The sequence below is a fragment of the Danio rerio genome, chromosome 15 (genome assembly GCF_052040795.2).
Source record: "Danio rerio strain M-AB ecotype USA chromosome 15, GRCz13ab, whole genome shotgun sequence".
Classification (NCBI taxonomy): Eukaryota; Metazoa; Chordata; class Actinopteri; order Cypriniformes; family Danionidae; genus Danio; species Danio rerio.
Genome location: NC_141035.1, coordinates 43,122,121 through 43,134,888, shown reverse-complemented (window position 1 = coordinate 43,134,888; position 12,768 = coordinate 43,122,121). Strand labels below are relative to the sequence as shown.

General features: G+C 33.1%; 1 long non-coding RNA gene across 4 annotated transcripts in view; it reads right to left on the bottom strand.

Annotated features, from left to right (window-relative positions):
* The window catches only part of LOC141377911 (uncharacterized), a 345,648-nt gene extending 335,866 nt beyond the window's left edge, over positions 1-9,782 (bottom strand). For 3 of the 4 annotated variants that reach the window (XR_015509832.1, XR_015509831.1, XR_015509837.1), the window contains exon 1: positions 9,266-9,721. This is a non-coding gene — a long non-coding RNA (uncharacterized LOC141377911). Of the gene's footprint in view, positions 1-9,265 lie in introns of all 4 variants that reach the window. The other variant, XR_015509844.1, reaches the window with a different exon arrangement.
* Between the last annotated feature and the right edge of the window lie 2,986 nt (positions 9,783-12,768).

Genomic DNA, 12,768 nt, shown 5'->3' with positions numbered 1-12,768 from the left:
ATGAAAATGAACCAGTGAAAAATACCCAGCTCGGGTTTCCGAAATACTGTGTATTTAAGTGTAAATAACTTTTGTACAGTAGAATAAAAAACCAAAGTGATGCATATGTGCATAAAATATAGATTCTACACTTTCAAACGAAACCATTTAAGGGGGGTCTGGTGCAATGCTAGTCCTTTAAATCTTGAAGCGAATGTCGATGACGTCACAGACCCGGTACCGTGTCCACGGAGTTTAACTGGACAACAGTCAACAATTGAAGTGGACCAAAACTTTATCAAAATTGTCCTAAAACTATTCAAAAACACAGTTCGTTTGTCGTATAAGACAATTTTGAAAATGTTTTTTTTTATTCACTTCAAATGATTTTTGCTGCTTGTTCAAGCTACTTATTTCAAATGAGCTAAAATAACAATTCCAGAGTTTTTTGTAGGGGGGTGGGGGGATGGGGGGGTGACAACATTGTTTTATGTTCAATCCACGTAAATTTGTTAAAACTATTAAGTTAACTTAATCGGTTTGTGTTAAGACAACATGAAGGAATTGTGTGCAACCAATGCAATCTCATGGCAATTCATATACATTTTTTATTTAGTGGCTAATTTGTACAATCTAATTCATACAATTTAGTACAATATGCTCATCCCCCAATGATGGCTGGGTTTAGGGGCTGGACTTGGGCCTCATGAAATTTGCAAATATTTATATATGACTAACATGAGAAATACTCATGAGATAAGGGTGCAGCCTTGCATATTTAACAGTGTACTGTAGTCTTCATTGCATAAATTAAATACAATTAATCTTTGTTAAAGTTACAAATTTCATCATTTCTTGTGCTCGAATGGTTTAAATTCACTTAAATTCTTACACAGCCTTTAAAAGATCTTTCAATATATTAGGGTTAGACTTTGCATGTGTTCTGAATTTTGTTTTCTGCTTAATTATAATCCCACAGATCCTGCAATGTGACAATTACAGATTCACTCATTTCGATATCAATGCTGAAACAATAGCATGCACATCTCTACTTGATTACACTTGATTTTGCACCCTCAGTTCACTCTGTATGTAAACATCCCTATTATTGTAATCAAGTGGAGAAAAAAAATGCTGCTATGATTAACTGCTGTGATGTGAACTCTTATATCTGCAGGAATCAATACAGCATCTGCATTCTGGGAAATATAAGCATAGCTTTTTATATTACTGTAAAGGCTAATAGTGACTTTATGCTTTATTTAAATGCACTTTCTACAAAACAGTTAAAGCAGTCAAAGAAAATAATTTGAATTCATTTTATTTATATTTAACTAATAATCTTCAATAATTAAAATTCAATATATAATTAGATTACAATCATAGTCATACTGTAAATTAATTATAGATCAATGTGATTTCTAAAAGATTACATATGATGCATAAGTAGATTTCTCTCTTGTTGTCGCTGTGAGAATCAATACAGATGCCAAAAATGCTGCCTGTTATTGCTTGATCTCTACAGTACTGAATAATTGACTGTGATTTTGAGAGCTTTTCAGCAGCTTCAAGTTGTGGAAATTGCTTGTGTGAAATCCACAGGCTTGCCTTTAAGTTTCAACACTTACATACACCAACATTGCAACATGACAGTTTTCTTTTGCAATCTTGGTTTGCAAACCAAACAAAAATTTACATTTCAAGCAAATCATTCAGCAAGTAAATATTTACATATTTAAATAAGCATGTATTAAATACATGAAAGATTAAATCAATAAGTCAATAAGCTTCAGTAATACTGTGGAGTCTGATAATAGGAGGATATGATGAGTATCACCCAATATTAGTGACACTGTTTATGAAGAGTCTTTATTCACATCATAAAGCTGCTTTAGCCATTAATCAGCTTTGCTGAAGACAGTGTCATAATTCTGCTCAATTAAATTTAACTCAAACCAGCCGTGATTAACTGATATGAAAATGTTAGCCAATACTAATAAACAATATAAAAAAAAGTGTTAATTAAACATTATTTTTGTATTTGGAAGCAGATACTCGATTACAGAATGATAAATACAAATCTGGATATCAATTATTCTGAGCCAAATTGCAATAACTAAATGACAACAACAGGTCAGTTGTGTGATATAACGGGCTATATGCACACAGACTTTTAATTTCAGCCAGCCAGCCTCAGCAATCCCGGTGATCTGTCTTTCCATCATTAAATAGCCATGTTTAAAGTCTGATTTCTTTAAAAATCATTGTTATTCTCTGCCTGATAATATCGTACAAACACTGCATTAAATACCATTTTCCCCAGCCATGTCTTAACAATATGACAGATTATTTTACCCCAGTATTTTCAATGGAGTTTCTGTGCTAACCTGCTGATCCTGACGGCGCTAGCGGTTACATGGTCTTTCATCGCGTTTTAAGCTTGATCAATTAAATGAATGATTTAATTTATTTAACTGAATGTTTTATAATTGTGTAACAACATTGATGCTGTAAAAAGGAAGCTTATGAAATTGAAAACAGTCACATTAAGCTTTCACTGGAAGTTTATCATTGGCTAAAAACACTAGCTTTGCATGTAGCCCATTAGCAACTATTAAGTCTTTTCTTTCCATGTTGAAAAGCATTAAACTGAATGTAAACTTAATTTGAGTGTTTTGGTAGTGTTTTTCAAAGTGAGAAATTTCAATAATACTGTCTCTGTGTAAACACACTCAGTTTCAGAAAATCTTCACCCTGGCCGGAGTTTTCAGAGAGTTTTGATTTCAGTCTCCCAATAGTCTGTTTTCTTGTGAACAAACAGTAAAGCCATGTAGTTTTTAAAACATTAAAAAAATACCCATGTTAGTGTGGATAGGGCCTGAGGCATAACTTATTTATTCATTCATTTAGCTAAGTGCCTTATTTATCAGGGGTTGCCACAGCGGAATGAACTGCCAACAATTCCAGCATATGTTTTATGCAGCGGATGCCCTTCCAGCCACAACCCAGTACTGAGAAACACAATTTATTTATTTATTTATATTTAGCTCCAGTTTATCAGGTTCGATTACAGTACATTTAATTTGACTCATTGAAAGTAAACAATGTTTATTCAGAAATATTTTATGTGATATTACAGATTTGTGCATAAGTTTAATTCACATGTTTGAATGGAAAGATAGCAAAACAAAAAAAATTCTCTGTATTTTGTGCAATTGTAGCCTTAGAATTTAGTTGGGCATACATAACATAAAAGTTGACTTGAAGGCTACAGCTCAAGTAAAAAATAAAAGCAAAAATAACAAAATGGTTTGAGAAGGAATATATAACAGGTCAAACTAGCTTCATCGTGCTTTTATGTAGTCTTTCAAAACAACAGTTTACCTAAAGTTGCTCCATATTTGACTTGAAGGCTACAGCTTAGGTGGAAAAAAAGCAAAGATAACAAAGTACTGTCAGAACAAATATATAGCAGGTCAAACTGGGCTTCATCATGCATTAATGTAGTCTTTTTAAACAACAGTTCACATAAAATTGCTCAACTTAGAAGCTACACCTTAGTGAAACAACAAAAACAGAATAACAGATTGGTTTCAGAACAAATGTATCACAGTTCAAATGCTTTTATGCTGTCTTTTTTTTGAGAGTGTATGAAAATAAATGCATTTCCTTTCTTTCTTTTGTAAACTATGCCACTAAATAATAACCTTGCACAGTCTGTAATGATCCTTTCACTCCAGTCTCATGCTGTCTGACTAATGCTTGACTGTTATGGCTATACTTTCAGAACATTGCTACAATTCACTGTCACTTTTTCGGCATTGTTTCGATGCTGGATTGTCAGTCAGAATAATGTAGACGCATATGCTTTTCAGGTCTCATGATTCATGCTGAAACTCTGACTCTAATGACTATATTACTCCATATGGTGTGGGTGTTTTATAACAGCTCCTGCTTTCAGTTTAAGTCTGAGGATGAAGACGCTGTGGGAGGGTGAAATTTTGAACTGCTTGTAATTATGACAAATAAATAAGAAAAAATAATCTCACTACATTTTCGCTCTGTTAAACTTCTTTCTATCTTTCTTTCTTGGTCCTTGATGTTTCTGAGTATTATCCATGCAAATGTCAACTTTGTCATGAAAAAAATTAAAGTTTTTTTATTAAAATAGCAAAACTCTTTGCAAGATTGTGTAGTCTTATATTTTACAGTACAGTAAAAATACACAAAATGTATTGTCAATGTTTTCAATCAATTACATTTGATTTACCAAAGTCACACAAGACACAAGTGCCAATTTCACATCTGTCACATCCATAAAAAAGCTCTTACCTCATCAATGCAAAAACTCTTATACTTTTGGTTAGCATTTTATTAGCATTACTTTTTTGGTCACATCCATAACGCATGTAGATTTTTTCCACATTTGAAATATAAAAAAAAAAAAATTTGATTGACATTTTTTTGATCCCATAACTCTGTGGTTAGTAGTTTTGGAAAATATACTGGGCAATAAACATGGTATCAGCATTTATTTACCGTACACCACTGTCAATAATGATAAAAATGTTTAGTATGAAGTACTAAAGTTTTAATTAAAATGTGGCTGCTGAGCACGCACCTTGGAAGAAATGCCAATAAGCTTAGGGTGCAAGTTTGGCATTTCCAATGGAGGTGCACAAATTGTGGTACAAATAGGGACGTGACGCGCATATAAGGCTGAACGATATTGTCCAAAAAAAAATCATCACGATATCATGTTTCATATCATTTGTATCGATAATTACTGATTTTTTAATACATTTAGGATAATTAGGATTTTATTTAAGCACTTTATTTTAATTCACCAACATTACTAAAGGCAAATAGTGCTTATTGTCAAAAACAAATATTTAAACTTAATTTATGATATTTTTTAATTAAATAAACACAAGTGTTAAAGAAACTCTTAAACTTGATAAATAAAATGTTACAAAGTGTGCAAAATGTATACTGAACAATCAAAGCAAACTTTAAGGTAGATCAACATCTGTTAGGCGTGAATAATAATGATACAGTTAACATCAAACTGTCAACAACACAAATCATGATAATCAAATCTGAGCTTTCAAGTAAAGGAACCATTATTTAAATAAGTATTGCAACATTACAAGTTTTGATGTTGATTGACTTTATTACCCCTATGCTAAAAAAACTCAGCTAGTGGCTGGGATGCACATGAAAAGAAACCAAAAAGCACTCTGGCGACATCCTTACATCCTTTTTTATTTACAATCTCCTCACTGCTGCTTCACAGAACTCATTTTCACCTGTGATGTTTTTCCTGACCTGAAGAGACAAGAGCGAGCGTGTGGTTTCCTTGAGCATTTACAATGAGATTTGCTTTGCGCTCCCATAGTGTCTCTCGTAACAGACCATCCACTGTTTACTCAGAGGATGACAAACGAACAAACCATTGCTGCAGCTCCAATACAAGTTTATGGAGAAAAGTAAAAAGCGCTGCAGTGTTTGGATGTGCTGTGTTTGGCTCAACTTAACTAAATTTATTGCTGTTTGAATACAGTATATCAGTATAGATGTGGTGAATTTGCAGTAATCTCTCAGATGTAATAAACTCAGACAAGTTTTGAAACACTCACTAAAATATCTGTGATTGTGAACAAGAAAAGAATAAACTGTCAAATTAAATAGTTAAAATATAGGAGAAGCACTGCTGATGCTAAAGCATTTGATGTCTGTACAGAGAGGGGTGATCTGCTGTCAGGCTGAAGGTAGGAGAGACGGCTGTACGAGTACAGGGCCATCTGTCAGTGCTCTGCGGCGAGGTAGGGGACGGCAGCATCACCTGCAGCACGTTGAGAAGAGTAGAGATGGTTAAGTATAGACAAATAAGTCAATAAAAATCTCTGGTAACCAAAAAAAAAGTTGCTTTTTTTGATTTGTCACTAGTCGCTTTTTTGAAAAATTGTTGCTAAGGGGGTTTGAAAAGTCGCTAAATCTATTGACAGAGTCGATAAGTTGGCAACACTGTGCACGTGGTGCAAGTCGCGCACCTCTATACAAACTTGCTGGGTTATTGGCATTCCTTTCAGGGCGCGCGCCAGCAGCCATTTTTTAATTAAACTATAGTGCTTCATAGATTTTATAGTCAAATCTTTATTTATCGATATTGACGAGTGTTCGGTCAATAAATATTGATACCGATTTTAACGCCCAGCCCTACCTGCATTTCGAGGTACACCTAGCTGAAAAACATCTCAAATTTCCAGAACACACCATGATTCATGCAAGTAGAACTAACCAACCTGCTTCACACTTTGTATGGAATGTACACACTTAAATTACCACAGAGTCAGACAAACACAGCGCACCCAAACACTGTAGTGCTTTTTCATTTTCTCCATGAACAAGTATCAGAGCTGCAGCATTGGTTTATTCGTTTGTCATGCTCCAGGAAACGTTTGATGGTTGCCTAGTTAAAGAAAGATGGTAGGGAAACAGAGCTCAAAGTGCATTGAAAATGATAAAAGAAACAACGCGCTCGTGCTTTTCATGCATCATTGCCACTTCAGGTAAGAATAACAACACACCCGTAAATGAGTGCAGTGGCTAGCAGCACTGAGGAGAATGTAAATAAAAAAGGTTGTCGCCAGAATGGCTTTTTGTTTTTTGTTTTCTTGTGTGTCCAAGCCACAAGCACCCCATCTGATTTTTTTTAGTAATGTAGTTATACAAATTTACAATTCGTAATGTTGTTTTTATAAAGTTTAAGACTCTCTTTAACACTTATGTTTATTTTATTATAAAGAGTTTAGATATTTTTGTTTAAGTATTTTTGGTTTGACTATTAAAACTATTTGCCTTAGTAATGTTGGTAAAATAAAATCCTAATATTCCTAAACGGGCCGTTAAAAAAAAATTAATATTAATTATCAATCCTAAAAGATATGAAACATGATGTTGATGTTTCAATATAATGTTAACCTATACTTTCTCTGTTCCTATTTCTTTCTTCAGGCACACCGCATATTCTGTCACGACAAATCTACAGTGCACATAGAGTCAAAAATTACATCAGGCAACAATCCTCCACACACCTAAAAGATGCAAATCTCAAAAGACCAAGACTTTTTTAACACCTGTCTGTCAACCCAAAAATGCTCCAAAATAAAATATGTAAATATATCTGCAATCCTCTTCTCAACCTCCTGCAACATTATGATTATTACAACATCAGCCTTTCTTTTTGAATATGCATAATCAATTCCGTCTGTGCAAATTGTGGAATGATCAAAAGCAGAAACATGAAAGAATTTCACACTTTATGAAAGCAACTCAAATTTACATGGCAGGCATCTAGAAAATGCTGTTTGAAATGAAAGGTCATACTGCATTTTATATGCCAAAAAATCAATACTTATAAAGTTATTCACCAGTTTCCAACCAATCACCATTATAGATGACCATTAACTGTACATTAAAAGCCTGTGATGTGCATATTGATTGTTCCTGTGTATTTTTTACAATATACTATACATTCCTGTGAGTTATGTTTTATAAAAAAAGTCCAGAAACTTAAAAAAAAAAAGAACACACTGGTAAACATGTCAGGAAAACACCAGAATTATTTATAAAGTGTACAATTCTACAGTATATTCTCAAGCACTGTATATATGTATCATAAAAATATGTGAATAAACAAGAATTTTAGAAAATGTTACAATGTTTAATTAAAGAATTATCATTTCACATCACTCTCAGAAATAAAGGTACAATAGCTTTCACAGGGGTGGTCCCTTTTCAATAAGTATTCATTTGTAACTCAAGGGTCCTTCACAATACCTCAAGTAGGTCTGTCACAATAATCAATATATAAACTTAAAGCACAACACATGGACAAGACCTCAATCATTTTTGTTAATGCATCAAAACCAATTCTAGCAACATTTTAGCAGATTCAGCAACATCTCTATGTCTACTGGAGGTATCAGTGTCAGTATGGTTAAAAACACTATTGTATTTACTATAAATTACTATGGTATATTTACTTTGACAACTAAAAATAGATCTGGTAGCAGATACTGAAGCCTCTTATTTTGTCATTCTGGCATTATATAATGAGTGGCAAAAATGACAATAATATTGTTTATAACAATATACAGTATTTTAATGCAATATATAGTCCTATAACAAAAAAAATATCATGACAGACCTACACTCAAGGGTACATATTAGTACCTAAGAAGTATAGGTATGAAATATTTAGGTACTAACATATACCTTTGAGGTACCCTTTAAATACATATGCAAGCCCGTAGCCAGGTGAAAGAACCTGTGTGGTTCGAAAGAACACCAAGCACCGAAGCACCAAAAGCAGCCTATTAAAGTTATTTTTTAATACTAATTAGGCTGTGTATAAAAATCCAAAATCAAACAAAAAGATGTTATTAGGGGTAGCTCAAATAATGTGTCGGTGCTCTTTGTGTTAGGGATTCATCAGAATAAACATCAAAATCAGTCCAAGGCGCACAAAAAAGTGGAAAAACTCATAAAAAGCCTTTATTGACATGGCTGTTCCTTAAAACTGCGACTACATCAGGTTATTCTGATGAAGTCAGATGTTATCAAAACGTGTAGGCGCAGTTCTAAGAAATAGCTATGTCAGTAAAGACTTTTTAATATTTTTTTTCCCACATTTTTTAATGCCTTAGACTGACTATTGCTGTTTATATTGATTAGGTTGTTGTTGTTAGATTCATTTTCAAATGAAGCTAGTTGAAAATCGTGAAGCTCTTTTTTTATTTGTATATTATAAATCTTTATGAAATATTTTTGGTACAACAAGCTAATCCAGCTAAAAATAGTTCTTAAAATGCCATTCATTGGAGTATTTAAACATCATAATTGAATGCAAATGAGGTGAATAACTGCAAAAAAGTCCACATTTTGAGGAAAAAAAGAACCATTCCTTTCACCAGGCTGGCTCTGGGCATATGTACGTTTTGAAAGTACCATCCCAGTGAAAGCTCTCATCTTTATATCTGAGAGTGAAATGTCAATGACAACGATGGAACTGAATGTGTTATATTGATACCATTTTCAGATTTTCTTGACTGAATTATTAAGACAATGATTAAAAATCTATTTGTAAAAAAACACGTAGACGCAGCAGAGTAAACTCTCTTCTCTACTTGTATTGTGGCCTGTTTTCCCCCAACATTAGCCGAAATTATATGGTAGCCTATCCGTGTTTAACTACTTATCAATTATATAATTAGCTACTTACCAGCTCCAATCCTAATGATTCATCTCCGAAGGAAAAGAAAACCCTCCAGAAATCTTCAGCTGTTGTGTCGTTTGGAGAAAAGCCATGATCCTGAAGTAAATTAATTCAGCTGAAGTTCATCACGAACTGACTTTTAAATGTCTCCACAAGATGGCGACATTCATCCCCACAAACCATATATCTATGCCCACATACGAACGCCACCACACACACAAAAGTTCACTTATTATTTTCAGCAGTTACCCCACATGAAAAAAATATTGTAGTAATTTGTTGTAAAGAATATAGTTTTTTTTTAATCTTTCGTTAATAAAGTGTATTATACTGTAGCCTATATATAACTCTTTAATTAATGCTAGTGCAAACTGTAGCTTTAAATTGGCTGATAAACTGTAACAAATAGTTTACACTACAGTAAACTGTGGTGTATTGTAGTATAACATACAATATAGTTGTAAAACACTAGTATTGTGTAATTTGTTTATATTAGGCCACTATAGTTGTTGTGTTAGTAACTATAGAATTATGCACATTTAAATGTGTACATATAATAGGCATCTATTTTTTGTTATTGTTGTTGTTGTTATTTGAAGACACTTTCTAGATCATTTAAAAGTATACAGCAACTAAAGAGTATATCGCTATCATAAGGACTAAGTTCTTAATTTAATAGTTCATATAAGAATATTTTTCACATCTTAATGCACATTACAATACAAAAAATATAACCCTAAGATATTGTTTTAGGTTATCAAAAAAATCTGTATAAAATCCTGGTAAAAGTGGTTAAAATAATGTAATATATTGAAACTTAATGGATCATTGTCAATAAATGTTTGCTATAGCTGTCTTCTTTGGCAGGAATAATGATTTTTAACTAGATATTTTAGTTTTTTGTGTGTGTTTGTACCTTTTTAAACATTTATACTGGCTGCTTTGAAATTTATCTGGTAACTGGCGACCTGAACTCAAATTTCTCCAAAAATCAAAAAAGCCTTTCATGTCTTACTGAATGCATCTGTTCGGCAAAAACGATGAAAGGCATCTTAGCAAAAAAAACTAACCTTCAAATACGTTTGCTCTTCGGCTTTTGGGCGAGTGACAAATCCACTGTTACACAAGACATGCGTCTGACTCTTAACTTACACCACAAAACTCATTCAACTAGAAAATATGTGACCACGAGGGCCAAGAGCACTTTCTTTATATTTAATGAAAACATACAGAAAACAGAACTAAGAGTCAAAGTATCGTCAGAGAATCATCTTTTATTAATAAATACAAAACAGTTGTGAATGCTGCACATATACAGTATATTGCTCTCTAACTTTAAAGCTAGCTTTAAAGACTTTGGTGCTGTCATGAGTAATGATCCAGGTCTGGTTTTTTAGAGTCTCTATAAGGCTGGTAGAGCTGGCAAACGGCGTTAGCCCTTAGCATTAGTCTGTTTCTTCACTGAGATGAACTGCTTGCTTCATTTAAAATGCTCTTAATGACGCATTCATTTTCCTGGCAGGTCTTTTATACGGCTGTACCAATAAATCCATCATAATACGGAACGTTTACATTAATTAGGTTCCAATTGTAAAAAGCTCCATTTAATATCTGGACACTTAAACCCACTTAAATAATAATGCCATTGTGTTACATAATAAAATACCAAAGAAAGATGGCCTAGGTTCACTGTGCAAACAAAGCATGGTGCGGGATGAAGTTTATAGATGAATAACAACAAACTTAATTTAACTACTTGGTCTCACTGCAATGTTTTAGACGTGAAAGTCATGTTTTGATAAAGCTGTAAATTCCCTAAATTATCATACTGTATGTGTGTTTGTGTGTGTGAATTTACATCTACCTGAGTTCACCAACATGTTGCTGGATTAACATATATGTTGATCCTGGAACATTCCAATCAGCCAATCAGAATTAAGGAATCCGTTTACAGTTTATGTTGAGTTTACGGTTAGGTTTATGCACTTCTACGTGATTGTTATCCAACTATTTCCCTGTGGTTTTGGGAATCATTTACAGTTGTGGTTGGGTTTAGGGGTAGGGAATAGGTATGGATTACATTTTCGAACAAAAATGATGTTCCAGGATCAACATAGATGTTAATCCAGGATCGCATTATACTTGGCAAAATCATAATGCACATGAATTTACTTCCAAATTTGCCATGAATGACATACAGTAATAACCACAGGAATGTTCTAGCTTATAGCATATTGACATCTATTATTTTTTACCAAAGTAATATTAAAGTGACAAAAGACTCTTCATGGTTAGTTTAACCAAACCACAATCAACAGAAAAGCCATATTTTCTCTTTGTTTTTACAAAAGTTGTGCTTAGAGATATCAAACTAGGGCCCGCTGACCAAAGCTGTCCCATGGTATCTTTTGATTTGGCTCGCCATCAAATTTGAGAAAAGAGGAGGAAGGTTGGGGCGAATGCTTTTAACAGAGATCATCATTTCTAATTTAACCTAACGTTTTGTTTCTTTCTTTCTTTCATAGTTAAGCAACAAAAAAGCAAGCTAAAGTTAAATGTTAGAATTAAATGTTGTGCATAAATCAGATTTTTAAAAATGTAAATACTGTCACTCAAACATAGAGAACAATGCACGAGACATTGACGAGCAAATCAATAAAAAGTTCCTTATACAGTAAAATGTAAAAAAAAAATATTTATTTAATTAATAATACGATTAAAGTATTTTTTGTATGTATTTTTAAATCTGAATAAATTAGGAAATTACCATGGCAACTTTAATGTAAAAGTTTGGTATATTTAATTTTGGCCCACCACCCTCAATCGAGTTTGGTTTTTGGTCCTTCATAAGAAAAAAGTTTGGGCACCCCTGGCTTACAGTGTTGCCATATCCACTTTTTTTCAGCACTTAAAAGGAAAGTTCTCCCAAAAGTGAACATTCTGCTATCATTTACTGACTCTTCACTTGTTACATGTTTGAGTGTTTGTTTGTTTTTTGCTTTTGAACTTAGAGGATTACAAAAAAAAGTTGAAAACCAGTAACCATTGACTTCCATGGTGTTTATATTCTATGGATGTCAATGTTTATCATTAAACGGTTAAATGATTAAATGGTTTTTAACATTAAGAAAGTTAATAATGTAGAGAGGTTGCTACTGTATGTTTTGGTATGTAGCGCGTTTATTTAAAACGTTTCCTTTTTTTAAAAAATGAGAGCTTAATTCTTATAATCATGCACAAAAAAAACTGAGCCAATGGGTTTACTTTTTAAAGTAAAATCTACTAATCGCTTTAAAAGCCACAGGTTTACTCATCTGTTTTAAGTTAAGTCAATTAATAATTTTACTAGGGCTGGGCAATTAATCCAAAAGTAATTGAAACCGACATGCAGAACCTATAATTGATCAAATTTTTCCAGGATGATTTTTTCAATTACTTTTTTCAATACCCTCGCTCTGTTAACGACTGAGGCTGATTTCTACTTCTGTGGCCACTTTGCAGCCGATCAA